The sequence below is a fragment of the Canis lupus genome, chromosome 34 (genome assembly GCF_003254725.2).
Source record: "Canis lupus dingo isolate Sandy chromosome 34, ASM325472v2, whole genome shotgun sequence".
Lineage (NCBI taxonomy): Eukaryota > Metazoa > Chordata > Mammalia > Carnivora > Canidae > Canis > Canis lupus.
Window position 1 is genome coordinate 30,920,613 of NC_064276.1, and position 20,782 is coordinate 30,941,394.

The window sequence follows — 20,782 nt, forward strand, 5'->3', positions numbered from 1 at the left end:
TTTTTAATAATCCATTGATGGAATGAGTTTCGTGTCTGTTGGAGACAAATGACTTAGAGAGAAAAGATCTTAAGTGAGAAGAAGCAAGCCATGAAAGAGGCAATTTGAGTAAGATTTTTTGGGTGGTATATAACATGAAACCTGGTCACCTATCCCATAGTATCTTCAGTAAACTCTGTAGTCCATGCTTTTTTAAAAATATTTTTATTTATTTATTCATGAGAGACATAGAGAGAGGCAGACACATAGGGAGAGGGAGAAGCAGGCTGACTGCAGGGAGCCTGAGGTGGGACTCCACCCCAGGACCCCAGGACCATGATCTGAAGCGAAGGCAGCCGCTCAACCACTAAGCCACCCAGGTGCCCCTCTGTAGTCCTTGTTAATACATGGTGTTATTGGATCTATTTGGTGGGTAGAATAATAATAATAACCGCTGATATTTAGTGAATTCTTGTTCTAAGCCAAATATATGGTCACATTTATCCACCCAAACGGTATTTTTGACAGTGCTATTGTTATCTCCAGTTTAGATGAGGAAAATGATTCATTGAGAGGATTATCATGTGCCCAAGATCATTGAGTTGGTAAATGATAGAGTGGAGTTTTTAACCAATGCCCTGTGACTCCTGAGATGATATTCTTAATTAGTGGGCAATATTGCTATTGTGAAACCTGGTTAAAAATAAGATCTGTTCAGACAATGCTGTCAAGACTAGTAGATAACCTTTTCTTACAGATGATGAAACTGAAGTTTACAGAGACACAATAACTAGCGCAAGATTACTTAGCTAACACAGGGAAGGATAAGAATTTAATTCATATCTAATTCAAATGCCCTGAAGTGTTCCACTCACCAACACTTTAAATAAACATGTTCAATCTTTCTTAATGAGGCAACAGTTTTACTCCCTTTAAAAAATGTTAGTCGTATTTTTGGTTTGGTTGATTTGGTCTGGGTCAATTTGTAACACTGCCTTTAGTAATGAGTCTAACTCCATTTTTTTTATATTTGACTGTTAACAGTTTTAAAGCCTCTCCATTCTCCTTTCTCTCCTGCCCCACGTCTAGGTAAGCTGATAGAAAGTCAGCTGCTACCTCCTTTGGCACCTACGAGAAAGTCAAACCATACAACTGAGGGCAGCACATGCACAAACTTTCATCAGGCTAACCACTCCTACCAACCATAAAAGCCAGGCCACTCTTTCTCCCCAGCTCTCTAAAGCCAATTTCTGAGCAGCTCGAGAAATAGCATGATTCTCTGCAGCCAGCCCTTGACGTGAGTAAATAAAACTTTTCAGATCTTTTGGTGTGTATCTGTGGTGTCATAAGAATCAAAATTTAAGTGAGGGTCCATTTTGTCTCAATAGAATGACTACAAAGCATTATAATTTTTTTAAGAAACCTCAGGAAGTAGAGGAATTTGCTGGAAGGATCTGTGGTAGTTCCTATTGTTAATGGAAGGCTGGAAAACCAGGCTTAGAAACTGGGCAACTATCAAGAGCGTGCCGGTAGCAGGAAAGAGAGCCAGTGTCAGACCTCAGGGACAGTCTGCTTAGAATATTACTGCTCACACTAAGGCCAGCAGTACTTATCACTGTCTACCTTGCTGAACTCTGAGGGCACTGACTGCCAATATTGTGTGCGTGAAATTGTTTCCATATACCAATATCATTTGTTCACCTTTTCGAGACTCCAACCTGGAGATGTGAGCATTCAATTATTAGAGCCAGGATCCCTGGGTGGCTCTGCAGTTTAATGCCTGCCTTGGGCCCAGGGTGTGATCCTGGAGTCCCGGGATCGAGTCCCACATCGGGCTCCCTGCATGGAGCCTGCTTCTCCCTCTGCCTAAGTCTCTGCCTCTCTCTCTCTCTCTCTCTCTCTCTCTGTCTCTCATGAATAAATAAAATCTTAAAAAAAATTATTAGAGCCTGTGTGTCCATGCTGTGGTCTGCCACCAGGCATGGAGGAGGTTTAATGGGCTTTAACTGGCTTCTTCTGACTTAATATCTTCCATTAATACATGCACAATTGAGGAAAAGAGGATAACCTCAAAGTAGAAATGTCCCGATTCTGCGTAATGGATATATATCTATCACCGCATTATATCTTTTACATAGTGTTATAGTTACACTATTCTTAAGTGATTACTGTTTCTTCCCTGAAAGCCTTTCCTCACTTGGCTCATGAAGTTAATTAACCACCTTTTTACTTTTGTTTCTTTTTAAAAATTTCTGTATTGATTTTGCTCTCTTCTCTGTCCCCAAATGAGACACTTCTCAAGGTCTCTTTCCTTTTCTTCCTATGATCCAGTAGAGATAGCACTCATCTTCTGAACTTCAACTCTTCTCTATATGGATGGTGCTGAGTCGCCATCTACAACCTAGATACTTTCCTGTCGAATCATTAGTCTTTCATTTCTGTTTCCTTTCTGGATATTTACATCCAGATTTCCCCCATATGTTAAAAGTGAAAATGACCTAGACTTCATCGCTGTCTCCCATACCCAGCTCTTCCTTAAGATGGACCCGCCTCTGTAGGCTGCCTTGTTTTCTCATCATCCCACCGCCACATGGAGCATGCTTACTTTCTCATGTCCCATGTCACCAACGATTGTCAAATACTCCGCAAACTCTTTGCCAAACTATTATAAACAGATTGATGCATATGAGAATATGTAAAACAAATTGGACTTTTTGGATCTGGCTGAAGATAATTTTGACCAAGATCTTTATTGAATATCCATATGCTTGTATCTTCACAGTCTTTTATGAAATGAATTTCTTCACACCTTTGTATGTGCTGGAAATAGTTATAAAGTTTGATTTCTTTATACAATATTAATTTGCTTAGATACTGTATCAGATGCCTGTTCTATGCTACTTTCTTTTCTTTTTTTTTTTTTTTTTTTCTGCTTTACCTGTTTCTGACATTTTGGGCTACTGTTCCTAGCCTTGCTGCTGTTGCTCATTGATTCTGGGTGGTCTTCAAAAAGTGTCACACTAGTGAAACAGGTTTCACCCTATGCCCACATCACAGAGCTTCTGTTCTTTTCCCTGGGGTTTACCTGTTGATGCGTAAGTGTGAGATGTCAGGGGACATCTGATGCTCAGTGCCTATGGCTTGGAAGTGAGGGGAAATTAGAGTACCATAAAAATAACTTCTGATAATAGACTACTCGACTGGAGAATAAATAATTCTTCCTTCCCAACTATCATTATATTTTCTTAGATGAGTCTAAGATCAAGCAAGCAGTGCATATAAGTGGTAGCCAACTCTGTAATGTACTCTGATGCTGGCTCTCCTTCCTTTCCTGACTCATTTTTTTCCCCCTAACTCTGGCTATATAGATTTATACTCCCTAATAATGTGGAAACCTATGCTTCAGACGTTTCTTTGGGAAAACAAATAAAGGTGTGCTGCCTCTTGCACAAATACCCTGAGAAGATTATTTAGAAGAAGCTGGGCTTAGAGAACAAAATCCTCTGATGACACCAAGGCCCAGATGGGGGTAGGAGGTAGAGAAAAGTTGTTTCAGGGAGAAAAAGTTTCTAAGCATGCTATTTATGATAGAAGTTATGTACTAATATTGGTTAACTATAGTTAAAAGGGGATTAATCTACCGGTGATTTTAAAGTAGTAAATGTATAGGAAGGCTTTGCTTTCTAGGTACCAAATTGCCTATATTTGCATGACCTTAAAAAGAGGCATCATATTTGATAATTTCAATGACTAAAAGTAATGACCAAGTCCAGAGTTGAAGTCAGATCTCCTTTTTAGAGTACATTTTATATTTTATGTCTTCAAAGTATCAATCACATGAGTGAACATAAACCACCAAAATAAGTAAGAGAATTAATGCCAGTAAGTTTGCAGAAATCATTATCCAACAAATTTGCATATTGCGACTTATCCTTGATTTATTTGCATGATAATTTATGATATTACTCAGATTTTAATCAACTATTTATTACCAACTATCTTTTTGAAATGTCCCAGGACTGCTTACTTATACCAGTTAGTGAGAAAACATACCTAAATGGACTTAATGAAAAATTCAGGCTTTGAAATCTGAGCTTTTCTTATTTTATAGTCAAAACACATTTGTCATAGTAAAATCTTAATACTTGTAAATTCGTACTTAGATGAAAAAGTATTTCAGTATCCTAGTTGCCAAAATTGTACATGGCAAACTCTATAAAAACCTTTATATAAGTAAGATGGGAATGAATTGCTTTAAAAGACCAAATTTTCTTCTATCTAGTAAAAAAAGAACACACACCAGAAAAAAAACCTCCCCCCAAACAATCCTTATATAGAAATCCATCCATTATTTCACTCATTTTGAGCTTAATTCTCAAAATTAATTTTCACATTACAAGTATAGGACTAAATTTACTCTGAAAGTATCAAGAAAATTGGATATAGATTAGTTTCTTAAGAAAAAAAATCCTATGCTTCTAAATTTCTGGTACATCTTAATATTAAGTTTTCTAGAGTCACTATTTAGCTTGGCAGAGACCCTGTGTCATTTATCTTCCAGTCATACAAAAAGTAGCATATAATACTGGAGCCTGTATGGTAAATTTGATACACTTAATAGGTAAAAATTTGGGGGCAGAACACAAAAAGCACTAAAACTAAAAGAAAGAAATGATAAGTTATATTTCATCAACATTAGTAAGATTTTCTTACCAAATGACAACTAAAACAATAATCCATACACTGTGGAACATATTCAGAACACATAGATTGCAAAAAGTATTTATATCCAGAATATATATGTATTTCTACTAATAAATAATAAAAAGATGCCAGTTAAAAAAATTGGCAAAAGACTTGAAGAGACACTTTGCAAATGGTAAGCGAATGGCCAGTAAATATATGAAAGATAGTCAACACCTTAGTCCTTGTAGATATGCAAATAAAGCAACAATGAGATATTATTCACATCTCTAGAAAGGCTAACCAAAGGGGGGAAAATGATTCTAAATGCTACCAGGCATGTGAGCCAATTAAAACTCTCAAGTATTGTTGATGGGTGTTGGATTAGTTTGCTAGGCCTGTTTTAACAAAGTACTACAAAGTGAATTTCTTAAAAGAGACCTATTGTTTCACAACTCTAGAGACTAAAAGTGTGAAGTCAAGGTGTTTGCAGGGCTGGTTCCTCCTGAGGGCTGTGGGGAAGGATCTCTTCCAGGCCTCTGTCTGACATGCAGATAGCTGTCTTTGTGCTCATATAGTTATTCTCCCTCAAAATATATGCTTCCAAATTCTTCCTTTTTACAAGGATATGAGTCACATGAGATTATAAGCCACTTTAATGACCTCATTTTAACTTAACTAAATGCATCTACAGCAACTCTATTTCTAAAGAGGTCCCCCTTCTGAGGTAAGGGGATTAGAACTCAATATATGAATTTTGGAGGTACACAACTCCATCCACAACAGGCATGGACAAAAGAACTCAATTTATATGAAATTTAAGAACAGACAAAATTATTCTATCATGTTAGAAATTAGAAAGTTGTTTTCCCACAAGTGAGGGAGGAAGAATGACTAGAAAGGGCAAGAGGGAAAATTGTGAGGGGATGAAAATGCTCTTGTTTTAGACAGTGATCACACACTTATATAATAGTCAGAACTCAACAAACTGAACACCTAAAGTCGGGTGTATATTATTATGTTAACTAGACCTAAATTGTATACAGAGACATATGTAGACTCATACGAATACGTATTAATATATAGTTCTTTAAAACTAGAATTGCCACTTATAACTCTATGTTGCTAAAATTCAAACATATAAGAAAAATACTAAGATTAAAAATACAAATCATGGTTGCACTTTCTGTCTTAAGCTTGTTTTATATTAAAATTTTGTACTGAGAAAATAATCAGTGAATTTTAATAAAAATTATTTTGAATTTTAAAAATTTAAAAAAATTTAAAAATTTAATAATTTTTTTTAAAAGTTCAAACTTGTGTAACAACAGAAATTCATAAATCTATTTAAAATTGTAGCATTCATGATTCTTCCTTTGGGGGAAAAGAAAACAACCGATTTAGCAATTGCTATAGGTAACTTAAAATTTAATATGCAGGAAAGTAGATATAGTTCCCTCAGACTTTATAGACTTTAACTTCAATTTAGTTTTTGATTTCTATATAAAGACTCATCTCAGGAGAGTGTGGGTTATGCTGTGGGCACAAATAGCCCCATATTCTCATTGGCTAAATACAACAAAGATTTATTTCTCCCTTCTTCCTCCCTGTGTCCAGTAGAGCTTTAGGGATTTTGCTTATCAGAGGCACTTGGTGAAGAATCTTTCCCTTTCACTCTCACGGGGGAAGTGAGACTGTAGAGTCTTTGGCAATTGAACTTTCCAGTCAGAAAGTGCATGGCTTCTACCTATTTGCTATATGACCCTGCCCACCTCAAGGTGAGATGGTGTATAGCCTCCCATGTCCTGGAAGGTGATAAGGATCAGATATTGGTGAATAAAGTTAACATATATCATATCTAGGTAATAAGAAAGGCAGATTCAGGAGCTCTTAAAATCATACGAGTTTTTTTACAAACCAATAAAGAAGAAGAAATATATTTGGTTAATGTAATCATAAAGTTCTCCATTTACTGATGCTGCTAAATAATTTATCAATAAACTTTTAGGAGCTAAAATGTTTTAGATAATGCATCCTTTTTTATTTACTTATTTTAAAAAGTAATCCTAACATGAGGCTTGAATTCAGAATCCTGATATTAAGAGTCACATACTCTACCAACTGAGCCAGCCAGGTCCCCTTAGATAATCCCTCCTAGACTCCCACTAATACATCAACTTTTACAACTAGGGGACAAAATTTAAAAGTACAAAATAAAATAGAATATACAATGTGCAACAATCTTTCCTTGGTTTATTTGAAGACCCTCAATTGTCCAAGTGTTCTAATAATCACTGCCTCTGAAAAATGTATTTGATAAATTGCAAAGGCCAAAATATGAAATTTCAAGTTCTCATCTTTCTTGCATCAACTCTTCTGATCAAATGTTTAAAAATGTTTATTGTAGAAAACTAACTTTAATTGAAAGAAAAGAAAGGGGAAAAATTCACAACCTCACTACTTTAGCCATTATAATGGGTTTTCTGGCTTTACACTTGAGCCTGTGTCCATTTGCAGACCATTTCTACATATTAAATAAAGGAGAGATACAGTTAATGTTTTTCCCCCCACTGACAAATATAAACATTTTCTATGCATTTTACTCTATATTTAAGCAGAGTACTATGAAAAAGTCTGTAAATCCATAAAAAAAATAAATTATCTGTGGCAAAGATGGCTAGTTTTCTACCCCAATACCATCTCTTCTCCTTAGGAAGTTAAAAAAAAATACATATTACATAAGTAAAATATCCAGGTAAGGATTTTATTCCAGGTTCCATTGAAACTAAGGGCTATTAAATGTTGACCAGTAAGAGGTAAGAAGATCTTTTTTTTAATGGTATTTCTGGGAATGATCTGTAGCATAATGATAGTGTCTTTACTTACTTCTTTGCTCAGATGGAATTTAGAAGTGATGGCTCAGTTTGAGAAACATCATCCTGGAGTATCAAGATAGAATGAACTGTGGTTCTGGAAGAGAAGGCCTGGATTCAAATGTCTCAAGAGATAAACAGCTAACTTGTCCATCCATTATTTCTTTTGTTTTAATTTTATTTTTTTACATATCATTGGAACTAAAACTACCAAACACAGGTCCTGAATTCCCTAGCAAATGTCATCTTGACACTTTTTAAATTTCTAGAAATGCTTGTGTTAAAAAAAAAAACTCTAATAGTACAAAAGACATAAAACAAACATTAAAAATATTCACTTTCATTTCCCCTCCCCAAAATAACATCTCTTATAAGTTTTGTTTAATTTCTCCAAATAAATATTTATTTACCAGTGTAGATAAGATATAGTTAGACATAGATGGATAGCTATATAAATACATTTTGACTGTGTTAGTTATTATACTAGTAATTTTCATCTATGTAGATATTGGTGTAGATATAGTTAGGTATATATGCATATTTTTCCAAATTAGCAACATTAGGCAGTATTTACATGTTATGAAGAATAAGATGAGCAGTTGATTTTTACTTCTATCACCCTCTTTTCTTAACCTTCTTGCTTTCATTATTATTTTTCTAATGTTCCTTCTGAAACAGTATGGCTACTTACATAATTGTTTCTTGATTTTTCAAGTTTACTCAATATTTGTTAATTTTCCATCAAATAAGTTGAGAAAATTCGTACATTTTCATTATCTATTTTCCACTATGTCTCCTAATTTTAGTTTATTGTTATTATGGTATATACATTATATGCTGTTACAACATATACATGATATATAATATATAGTAGGACATTTAATTTCTGTAATCATTTTAGATAGTTTTAGAATGATTTAATACTAATCATTATTCTTTTACCAGGTCTTATCATTTTTATTTTGACTTGCCTGGATTTTCCCTGGTGGTTACATCTAAAAAGGTTATTCTGTTTGGAAATGCTTTCCTGCTTCCTCTATAGTTAAATACATTTGGATAGGTACAACACTCTTGGGCTTTCATAATTTTACAGTCATTGCTGCATCTTCTGGGACTTACTGTGGGTCATCACACTCTGGAAAACATTTCTCTTGTTTACACGAAGTTTGTGAAAAACTCAAGAGAAAAGGCTCTGAATTGATCACAATCTGTTTGGACTTTTGCTCTCTCTCTCCCTTCCACATCTCGTCTCCCTCTTTTGAACTCTGTATTTTTTACTTTCTCAGATATATATTTTGGCATCTTAATGTGAGCGCACATAGAAGGTAAGAAAGAAAGAAGGAACTGAATGTTATGGATTGGAAACTTCTTGATAAAACACAGCTGCTCATGTTGGAGGACATTTTATTGAAAACATAAATTCTCACAAGCAGCACCTGGAGTCCCATAGTTTTCAAGCTGACAAGACTGTACTGTGAACATTCTAACTAAATATTTAACAACTGTGGTAAATGTCAATTATATAAATGGTGAAATGATATACTCTAGATTTATATAGTACAAATTGAGCTCATAGTCCAGAAAAAAAATCCACATAAATAATTACTTAAGGAATTTGTGATTTTTTTTTTACGTGGACTCTTCTAGATCACTCTTACTGCACATGAGTGCAAACCACTATTTTCCCTCAGAAAATAGTCATAAATACAGATGAAATAGAAACTGACAATATGACACTGAAGAAGTTAAGAATGGAATTATAATTTTCTGACCACAAAACGTTATAGGTAGGATACCAGTTTCTTCCTATAAACCACCTGTTCCACTCCCCTGTTTTCTATCCCTCCCCAAATTAAAAGGACCAGAGTATCTGTGTTTTATGATGCTAACTATCTGGATGAAAATTAAAATTTTCAGTTGAAATTCTGAATGTTTATACATATTTGGATCCTTTTTGCAGAGTACACCACATCTATAACTTTTAAATTTCTTTTAAAGTTTTAAATTTTCATCTGAGTGCTGTCTACAACATCTCATTAATTTACTCAAAAGTTAAACATTCACCTGTTTGTTTTTTTTCTAACAAATATGTGCAACATAGTCCCAGGCTTCAATTTATCCTCAATATTAATCGTATTTCCTTAGGGCCCAGGATCTTAATGCATATGACTAGGGGCATGTTCTCGGAGGATATATTGGTTTAGAATGAGGTCTTTTGCAAACTACAAATTCATCCACCTTTCAAGACATGATATATTCCTGAAAATATGTGGTCCCTTTTCCCTAGTCTCCTATTCCATCTTTAGCAGCACTGCACTAAAAACCAATTGTGCACTAGAAAAGTATCATATATGAGGAAGAAAAAGAAAAAAAAGGATTATCTGTTATTTGAAATTCAATATATATATATTGAAGAGGCTAACTTCAATCCCATATGTATTTTAGGCATACAACATGATGGCTATGTTCACAACATCATTAGACTGTTCAGAGATTTTATTGATTGCCAGATATATGGGGTCATTGCATGAGAACATCACACATTTTCAACTTTCAAAAGTACAAAAACTATTTTTGAATAATTGTATTTTTAAGTCATTGAAGAATTTTAGGCTTTGCACAGTTATGTAATTGTACCTTAAAAATATGTAAAGGTTGGGACTCCTGGGTGGCTCAGTGGTTGAGCGTCTGCCTTTGGCCAAGGGTGTGATCCCTGGTTTCCAGGATGGAGTCCCACATCAGGCTCCCCTCAGGGAGCCTGCTTATCCCTCTGCCTATGTTTTTGCCTTTCTCACTCTGTGTCTCTCATGAATAAATAAATAAAATCTTTAAAAAAAATATGTAAAGGTTAAAGACGGTGGAATATAATTAAATAAATCTCAGAGCTGCAAACAAAATGAAATATTTAAAGGTGAGATAAAATTAATCATTAGTCAGCACAATGATATTAGCTCAAATTGATTGAGTGCTAATTATATACCAGGCACTATTCTAGGTGTTTTAAGTGAATTAACCACTTTAATTCACATAGCAACCCTTTAATAATTTACTTCTCAAAACAACATTTTGAGATTATAATTATTTTTCTCATATTGCTAATGAAATACATGATTATGTTAAAGCAATGGACTAAGAGTTAGGAAAGTTTGCATTCATTGTGGTCTTGCTTTTGGTCGGGCACAACACTCAATTGCTTCATTGATAAAATGAGATTCTGTGCCAAGGAGGTTAAAATTTATCTTTCTGTTTGAAAAAGCTGTGGATGAAGTAAAAAATAAATTATCTGCCCTTGGCATTTTCTTTTTTTAGATTCAGTCTTCATGGATGTACCTCAGTTTTTTAAACTCACTAACAATATTAGTAATAATACCTTTACTAGAGGGTTGACTAGAAAAGGTGTAGTGAGTTATTATGATGAGCTAATGCAAGTAAAAAGTTAGAATAGTACCTGGTTCCTAACAAGCACTCAGTAAATTGGAGCTAATACTCTTTTTTGACTAAATATCAGGATTTAAAGATTTGTTTATTCTATAAAATTTTAAAGATATTGTATTACATATTATCTAGCAAGTCTGCTTTAAGGTCTCAAATTAGACTGAAAGAATGTAGCTATTAACAATAAAAGTAAGTTTAATTCTTACTTGTAAATTGTTAATATAATCTTACATCTTAGTATTAAGATGTTATCCATTACCTTTATTCAATAATATCAGATTCTTTACTCTTTATTTCATCCAGCATTTAGAATTTGTTTACTCCAAATATAATAGCTTTACGCAAATGAGTTTTGCTTTTTTTTCCTTTCCTTCTCAACATACTTTTGAGATTCTAATTCAGAATATCCATAGATATTTTATTCATAATTAATCCAAAATTCTCTTACTGATGGGGTGCCTAGGTGGTTCAGTTGGTTGAGCATCTGATTCTTGTTTTTTTTTTTTAACATTTATTTATTTTTTTTAAAGATTTTATTTATTCATGAGAGACATAGAGAGAGGCAGAGACACAGCAGAGGGAGAAGCAGGCTCCCTGTGGGGAGCCTGATGTGGGACCCAATCCCAGAATCCCGGGATCATGACCTGAGCCAAAGGTAGATGCGCAACCACTGAGCCACCCAGGTGCCTCTGACTCTTGATTTCATCTCAGGTTATGATCACAGGGTCAGAAGACCCGGCCACACATCCAGCTCTGGGCTCAGCAGGGGTGGGAGATGGGGGGATAGTCTGCTGAATAGTCTTTCCCTCTTCTTCTCCCTCTGCTCCTCCCCCCACTCTCTCTTTCTCTCTCTCTAAAATAAATACATCTTTAAAAAGATTAAAAAAATAAAATTCTCTTTTTGATTTTCAAACTTTCCCACATTATGATCTCAGAATATTTTCATGTTACTTTTATCCACTTATATTAACATCTGCTTTCCCTAGTTTTTCACAGCTGTACCTCTCACAAAAATTCAGTCCTATGGATTTTCTTGTTTTTTTTTTAAATTATTTTTTTCCTACCTAATTTTCTAATACAACTTTTGAGAGATTATGAAGTACTGTATATTAATATCTCAGACTCCCATGTGAAAAGGCCAGAAAACTAAAAACCTGTAACTATCTTATCAAGAATGAGATTTTATAACCAAGAAACTCTTAAATCTCAATTTATTTGAAAAATAATTACATACATCTTCATATATCTGTAGATTGGGATCTAAAAAGTTTTTATCACGTTTAAGTAATATAAAAGAGTAATTTCCTACATTATGTAAATATTGTAATTAAAACTATGAAGTCACTCTCGTAAATGTATCCATTGGAATTGAAATACTTTATTAATATGATACCCAATATCATCCATTTAAAAATAGGAATAAGCAAGCAAGAGTATGAATTTATTATTGTTTCCTTTTCATCTTAAACTCCCATTTCCATTCCATTCCTTCATTCAGAATTTACCCATTATATATCTATGCTTGAAAGTGTTTTATTGATTACCTATCCTATTTCTTTGCATCTAAAGTATGTGTATATGTTTAAATTCAATTCATTAAAAATTTTCATTTTATTATATGTTTGGTGTTAAATTTTGGATTGCATTTTTGTTATTATTGGTACTAATGCATAGTTATTAAAATAATGTGTTTACACTTATAATAAAAATAGTGTAAAGGTAGGTGATAATGTATCTTGAAGTATAAAGGATTGTTTTATTTTCAATAATATTATGTATTTATAGATGAATATTATACTAATATGGGACATAATGTGCCACCACTTCCATTCTTTTTTTGTTTTGAAGATATAAGTTTGGGAAAAATATAGCAAAGCCACAGATGCTTTGAACAACTAGAGAGGTCAGTCTGAAGTAAAGAGGCAATATAGATACATAAAAATGTTCATATTCCTTAAGTTCCACTCTACAAAATATTTAAAATCAGAAAATTCCATCACCTGTCAAAATACACCATTTCTCTAAGCCATGTTCAAGTTATTAAGATCAACCAAGATATGAAGTTCTATATATGGCTTGTCCTACTTTGTCTATAGCAGACATTCTAATATCAATTCTTTGGATGCTCCCTGTAGTTTGTTGACCTAGAGACTTTGACACCCTGGCACAATGCTGCACAGTAAGATTAGAGATTAATGAGGTAAGGATGGACAATTGTGAAAGGAAAGGTTGCTAAGAAAAACCGACTGGTTACCTCCACCAAATGTCTTCTCAGGCAAGTAACTTTTAGGAGTTATATATGTGTTCAAGACTTGAAATCTGATTATCTTAATACCATCCGTGCCCACGTACATACTGGAAAATCTTTGCAAAGCCTATAGGTTGCCTGTCTCAGTTTGGAGACTATTTTAAATTGGTGATCACTAATGTTAGTGTATATAGGAGCCAGACAAGTAACACAAGTGGACTAATTCTTCATGGATTGTGAAATACTTTAGCAAATGAAATAGGTACTCTAGTGAATTCAAGAGGAAGTGCCCTAAAAGAGTAACTCATTATATTTGCTATTCAGAAATATGAACTCAGTTTGAAGTTGGGCTTTCCAGAGTTAGAACTCCAGTGTTGTTTTTTCTGTTATTAAATATTCTAATTTCTAAATGTTGGAAATTCATTCAATATTTGCTTAAAACACCAAATAGGCTAAACGAAGCATATCTGCAGGCAAAACTTATCTCAGTTATCTACTTGTCTGCCATTATTCTTTCTCTTCATGTTCTCTGCATTTATACTTTGATTTTTCTTATTAACATTCCAGTACATTGCTGAGATTTTAGGCTGGTCTTGCTAGGGCAATATACCTGATTTGTCCTTGGCATTGCTCTCTGAAGTTGAGGTAGTGTCTACTTTCTCTTCACCTGACTTGAGGTCCACACACAAGTGGACAAATCATTTAGGATAATGCATTTTTTGGCATTTGTCTTAAGGGCAACTTGCTGGGTAAGATGTCCTTTTACTTTCTGTCACATATGAAGTTGGAACATTTGTTTCTCTTTAATGCCACACAGAGCTTTCAAAATAATGTCTGAACTTGCTTTGCCTTTCCAAATACTGTGCATTCAACCATCCAGTGGCTTGCGAGTGGTCCAGCCTCTGTAAGCACATTAACTTTCTTAGTACAGTCCATCAGAACCCCCCTCTTCCTTTTTTTTTTTTTTCTATTTTCAGCCAGTCCTGTTGCTGGGGACACCAAAATCTGTCTCCTAAGTCAGTACCACTTAAGGACTTCTTCAGGTTTCTCTTCCCTGTGTGCTACACATATAGTCTTGTTGTCTACAGTGAGTTTTTTTTTTTCTTACCATTTTGCAGCGCAGTGCATTGAAATTCTTCTTGTATTTACTATTGTCAATATCATATTCATTCCAGCTTTATATACCTACCCTATGAGTTTCTTTTACTTTTCCCTTCTTTCTTCTTTTTTTAATATGCTAGAGGATAACGTTTTTTTTTGCTTTTTACTTTTTATTTATTTATTTTTTAATTTAAATTCAATCTGCCACATATAGTATAACACCTCGTGCTCATCATATAACGTGCCATCCTTAATGCCCATCACCCAGGTAACCTATCCCCCTTCTCCTTGACAACCTTTTGTTTCCCAGAGTCAGGAGTCTCTCATGGTTTGTCTTCCTCTCTAATTTTTTCCCCACTCAGTTTCCCTTCCTTCCTTTATGGTTCCTTTCACTATTTCTTATATTCCACATATGAGTGAAACCATAAGATAATTGTCTTTCTCCGATTGACTTATTTTACTCATCAATACCCTCCAGTTCTATCCACATTGGCGTAAATGGTAGGTATTCATCCTTTCTGATGACTGAGTAATATTCCATCATGTATATACACCACATCTTCTTTATCCATTCATTTGTTGAAGGACATCTTGGCTCCTTCCACAGTTTGGCTATTGTGGACATTGCTGCTAGGAACATTGGGGTATAGGTGTCCATAATTTCACTACATTTGTATCTTTGGGCTCAATACCTAGTAGTACAACTGCTGGGTCATAGAGGAGCTCTATGTTTAACATCATGAGGAAACTCCATACCATTTTCCAGAATGACTGCATCAGCTTGCATTCCCACCAATAGTGTAAGAGGGTTCCCCTTCCTCCACATCCTCACCAACATCTGTTGTTTCCCGTCTTAATTTTAGCCATTCTCACCAGTGTAAAGTGGTATGTCATTGTGATTTTGATTTGCATTTCCCTGATGGCAAGTGATATGGAATATTTTTTCATGAGCTTGTTGACCATCCATAGGTCTTCTTTGGAGAAATGTCTATTCATATCTTCTGGCCATTTCTTGACTGGATTGTTTGTTTTTTAGGTGTTGAGTTTGATAAGTTCTTCATATATCTTGGATACTGACATTTTATATGAATGTAATTTGCAAATATCATCTCCCATTCTGTACGTTGCCTTTTAGTTTTGTTGACTGTTTCCTGTGCTGTGCAGAAGCTTTTTATCTTGGCTTAATAGTCCATTATTACTTTTGTTTCCCACGCTTTTATAGATGTGTCTTGCAAAAAGTTGCTCCCTCTGTTCTCCTCTAGGGTTTTGATGGATTCTTGTCTCACATTTAGCTATTTCTCCCATTTTGAGTTTATCTTTGTGTATGGTGTGAGAGAATGGTCCAATTTCATTCTTCTGAATGTGGCTGTCCAATTTTCCCGGCACCATCTATTGAAGAGACTGTATTTTTTTCCATCAGATATTCTTTCCTGTTTTGTCGAAAATGAATTGACCACAGGGTTGAGGGCCCATTTCTGGATTTTCTATTCTGTTCCATTGATCTATGTGTCTGTTTTTGTGCCAGTACTATGCTATCTTGATGATCACAGCTTTATAATATAGCTTGAAGCCAGGCATTGTGATGCCTTCAGCTTTGGTTTTCCTTTTCAACATTCCTCTGGCTATTTCTTTTTCAATTTTATACAAATCTTAGGTTTATTTGTTACACCTCTATGAACAAAGTCCATGGTATTTTGACAGGGATTTCATTGATATGTAAATTGCCCTGGGTAGCATAGACATTTTCACAATATTTATTCTTCCAGTCCATGAGAAAAGAATATTTTCCTATCTCTTTGTGTCTTCCTCAATTTCTTTCACGTGTTCTGTAGTTTTTAGAGTAGAGGTCCTTTACTTCTTTGGTTCGGTTTATTCCTAGATATCTTATGGTGTTTGGTCCAATTGTAAATGGGATTGATTCCTCGATTTCTCTTTCTTCAGTCTCACTGTTTGTGTATAGAAATGTAACTAATTTCTGTGCACTGATTTTGTATCCTGTACATTGCTGAATTTGCTGTATGGGTTCTAGCAATTTTGGCATGGAGTCTTTTGATTTCTCCATTTACAGTATCATGTCATCTGCAAAGAGTGAGAGTTTGACTCCTTTACAGATTTGAATGCCTTTTTTTGGGTCTAATTTCTGAGGCTAGGACTTCTAGTACTATGTTGAACAAGAGTGGTAAGAATGGGCATCCATGTTGTGTTCCTGATCTTAGGGGAAAAGCTCTGTTTTTACCCATTGAGAATGATATTTGCTGCGGGCTTTTTGTAAATGGCTTTTTAAAGATTTTATTTATTTATTCATGAAAAACTGAGAGAGAGAGAGAGAGAGAGAGAGAGAGAGAGAGAAGCAGAGACATAGGCAGAGGGAGAAGCAGGCTCCATGTGGGGCACCCGATGTGGGACTTGATCCCAGGACTCCAGGATCATGCCCTGGACAGAAGGCAGGTGCTAAACTGCTGAGCCACCCAGGAGTCCCATGTAGATGGCTTTTATGATATTGAGGTATGTTCTCTCTATCTCTACGCATTGGAGAATTTTAATCAAGAAAGAATACTGTATTTTGTCAAATGCTTTTTCTATATCAATTGAGAGGATGGTTCTTGCCCATTCTTTTATTAATGAGGTGAATTATGGTGATTGATTTATGAATGTTGTACCACCTTTCCATCCCAGGAATAAATCCTACTTGGTCATGGTGAATAATCCTTTTAATGTACTGTTGGATCCTATTGGCTAGTATCTTGGTGAGTATTTTAATATCCATGTTTATCAGGAATATTGGTCTGTAATACTCCTTTTTGATGAGGTCTTTGTCTGGTTTTTGGATCAAGGTAATGCTGGCCTCATAAAATGAGTTTGGAAGTTTTCTTTCCAATTCTATTTTTTGAAGCAGCTTCAGTAGAATAGGTATTATTTCTTCTTTAAATGTTTGGTAAAATCCCCCTGGGAAACCATCTGGCCCTGGACTCTTGTTTCTTGGGAGGTTTTTGATGACTGCTTCAATGTCCTACCTGGTCATTGGTCTGTTCAGGTTTTCTTTTCTTTTCTTTTCTTTTCTTTCTTTTCTCCTTTCTTTCTTTCTTTCTTTCTTTCTTTCTTTCTTTCTTTCTTTCCTTCTTTCTTTCTTCTTTCTTGAGTACTTCATTCTAATTCAATTTCTGTACTCTGAAAATGTATTATATCATTAAGTTCATACTACAAAGTCAGTTACACTGTCTTGGATTATTACTACTTATTAATTGTTTGTATCTTTTCACCAATTATGTTTTAAACTCTTCAATAGCCAGTTAGGTAATTTGACTCTAACAAATCGCTTTATAAATTATTAGTTACTGGCCTACAATAAATAGTCCATGAAAGTCTATGGTTTAGTTCAACCTGGCATAACAAATAGATGCTAAAGGATTAAGCATTATATTTTTTGTTAGAACTCAATGCATTATAAAACTAGTATGATGCATACATCTTGTGAAAATAATTAGAATAAAATTTATAATTAATTGATTTTAAATTATTTTTCTGTCTTTTGTAGTATACATTTTTTTCTTACTTTTCTTTGAATTATGTTGGGTTATGTATTTTTTTTCAGTCATATTGGGATATGTTAAATCACAGTAGGTATGCCTGGGTGGCTCATTGTTTGAGTGTCTGCCTTCACTCAGGGTGTGATCCTGGGGTACTAGGCTGAGTCCTGCATTGGGCTCCCAGCGGGGAGCCTGATTCTTCCCCTGCCTATGTGTCTACCTCTCTCTGTGTGTCTCTCATGAATAAAATAAATAAAATCTTTAAAAAATATATCACATTGTAAATGTCAGTTAGCAACTTAGAAGAAATGAAAAAGCAAACTCCTTACTCAAGGGAGAGAACTATGAAATGGTCAAAAAAGAAAAAAAAAGTAATCTTTAAATCTCCAGTATTTATGAATTCCATAGGGCTCTTTTTTTTTCAGGAAGAAAGCTTTCACACACACACACACACACACGCACACACACACAAATGTATCAGAAAAGTAAACTTTGGTTCCTTCAATGTTATCTAGAGATATGTTTCAGTGTGTTTTTGAATAAATGCAATCTAATCTGTTTCCTTATATATCATTTCACTCTTAACCATCAAGTATCTTTCCGGGCTCTCACTAGTCTCTTATTCTCACTTTTATGATTCAGATTTTTCTGGTTTTGTATTCTCATTGAAAAGTGACAGGAAAAAGTCAAGGCATATCAAAGAACAGTGATGACTGATATCATCTTTAAATTTGTTTTACATTTAATTTACATTTACAAACAAATCCTTTGCTTATTACATTAGCATCCATTTAACTTCACAGCAAGGAGAGCTCTCTGAGCTAGCACATAGAAATTAATCTACCTGTGTATTTGTGCCTTATTTAAATTCATAATTATGTAGTGAAATTATGAAATTTTGGGGGGAAGACCATTTTGATGCATACAATCTGATGGAGGTAATTAAAATTGGAACTTCTTTGAGCTGCAAGGACAATGGCTTGGAGATGTTCTTTACCTTAACAGATTATATACAGGATTTTTTTTCAGATTATATACAGGATTACAGTTAACTCATCAATTATGAGAAGTACATTAGCACTCCTATCCAGTATAGACTCCTCTATGAGTGATAGACTCAATATTTAGGTTCTATTGGTTGGCTTTACTGTTCCCAATAGAATTCATTTCTCAATGTACAGTTTAAGGTTTGATTTAGTGTCTGTTAGGTAAATACAGTAGTAAGTATAAAATAGATCTCACTATTAGTATCAGAATATTTTGGACTAACATTGTCTTCCACTCAAATTGTTCTCTCCTGTATACTTACATTTGATATGGTAATCTGTTAACAACTAAGATTTTGATCAGTTTATTTCTGGGTGCCAATGCTTCACGTTTCCTTTAATGAAACAAGTTTTATGTTGCAGAAAAATATTTCCCATGTGAAAGCTTACTCAGGCATGTTCTGCATCTGCACATCAATGGCTCCTCTGGTTTAAATTGAAAGCACAGATTTTTTGAAAATGAAATACAAGCTTATGCCATAAAGAAGTTGAATAGCAGGACCATAATGGATCAGTAATGAGTCATTAGTGACTAAGGTGAGAGAAATATTGCTGTAAAGTAATAAATGACTTTGCAGTACATGCAACATTCAGCAAGAACCAAATGCCAATGGAAATCCAGTTGCCAGGGCTTCCTGTGAGTTTACAAACTATTCAGAAGAACACAAACAATTTGTATCCTAGAGTAGAGGGAAAAAAAAAAACCGGAGTGCTTAAATCCCCAATTCTTATTAAGCTTAAGCCACTTAGGTGGTAGAGAAAACAGTTAAGAAAATTGTGTAGCATGCTGATTACATGTTGCTCTTTCCAAAGTCAGGCATATAATCATATTCTAAAACGGTTGCCAGCAGTGCTCCTTATTTCTTTCAAGCTGGTTCTCTTTTCCAAAAGGTTAAACAGAAACCTTACATTCTCTGACAGGGTATGTATGTCTAATTCTTAGAGGTGCTTAGTATGCTCAAGAAATATTTGTTAAAAGCAAGAGTAGCTTTAAAACTAATTTACAACCAGTTTAACGAGAGTTCTGCTTGGTTAGAAAGGATGTAAACTGTGGAAATAGAGCAGGAATCTGCAAGGTCCTACTGTGACAGACATTAGCTTTCATTTTGGATAGTAGAAGAGTCTGAGAGGTCCAAGAGAAGGTGGTAAGAGACAGCGGGGAAAGCAGAGAGACACTAGTGCCCAGAGAAGCAACTATTTATAATTCAGGAAGTATTTCATTGTTTTCATAACCAGTATTGGCTATCATGGCATAATAACTACACAACATCAGAGAAAGACAAATGCCATAGGATTTCACTTAGATGTAGAACATAAAGGCAAAACAAGTGAACAAACAAAAAACAAACTCTTAACAAACAGTCAGAAGGGAGGTGGGTGAGGGATGGGTGAGCTAGGTCAAATAAGAGATTAAGAGGTACAAACTTCCAGTTATTAAATAAGTCAAGGAGACAAATGTACAGCATAGAGAATATAGTCATTAGTATTGTAATCCACGGTGAGAGATGATGACTATGCTTATTGAGTAATACATAGAAATTGTTGAATCACTATATTGTACACCTAAAACTAATATAACATTGTGAGCCAACTAAATTAGAAACAAACAAAAGGAACTAAATTTCAACACTGAATGAATGAATGAATGAATGATATCTTCAGCAACACTGCCCATCAGATAATTTTCTAGTGCTGATGTTACCACATGACATTGTCACCAGATGTCCTCAATGAGGCTAATGCTTTTTGATTGATTGATTGATGATTGATTGATTGATTGTAGGCTCCTTGCCCAACGTGGGGCTTTAACTCAAGAGTTCAAGAGTCTCATGCTTTACTGACTACACCAGCCAGGTGCTCCTGCTGTTTTTTGTTTTACACATTTCCTGT

General features: G+C 34.6%; 1 long non-coding RNA gene across 1 annotated transcript in view; it reads left to right on the plus strand.

The window, feature by feature from the left end:
• The window catches only part of LOC112645908 (uncharacterized), an 86,681-nt gene that overhangs the window by 5,198 nt on the left and 60,701 nt on the right, over positions 1–20,782 (plus strand). The window contains exon 2 of the long non-coding RNA XR_004812003.2: positions 1,069–1,276. This is a non-coding gene — a long non-coding RNA (uncharacterized LOC112645908). The remainder of the gene's footprint in view (positions 1–1,068; positions 1,277–20,782) is intronic.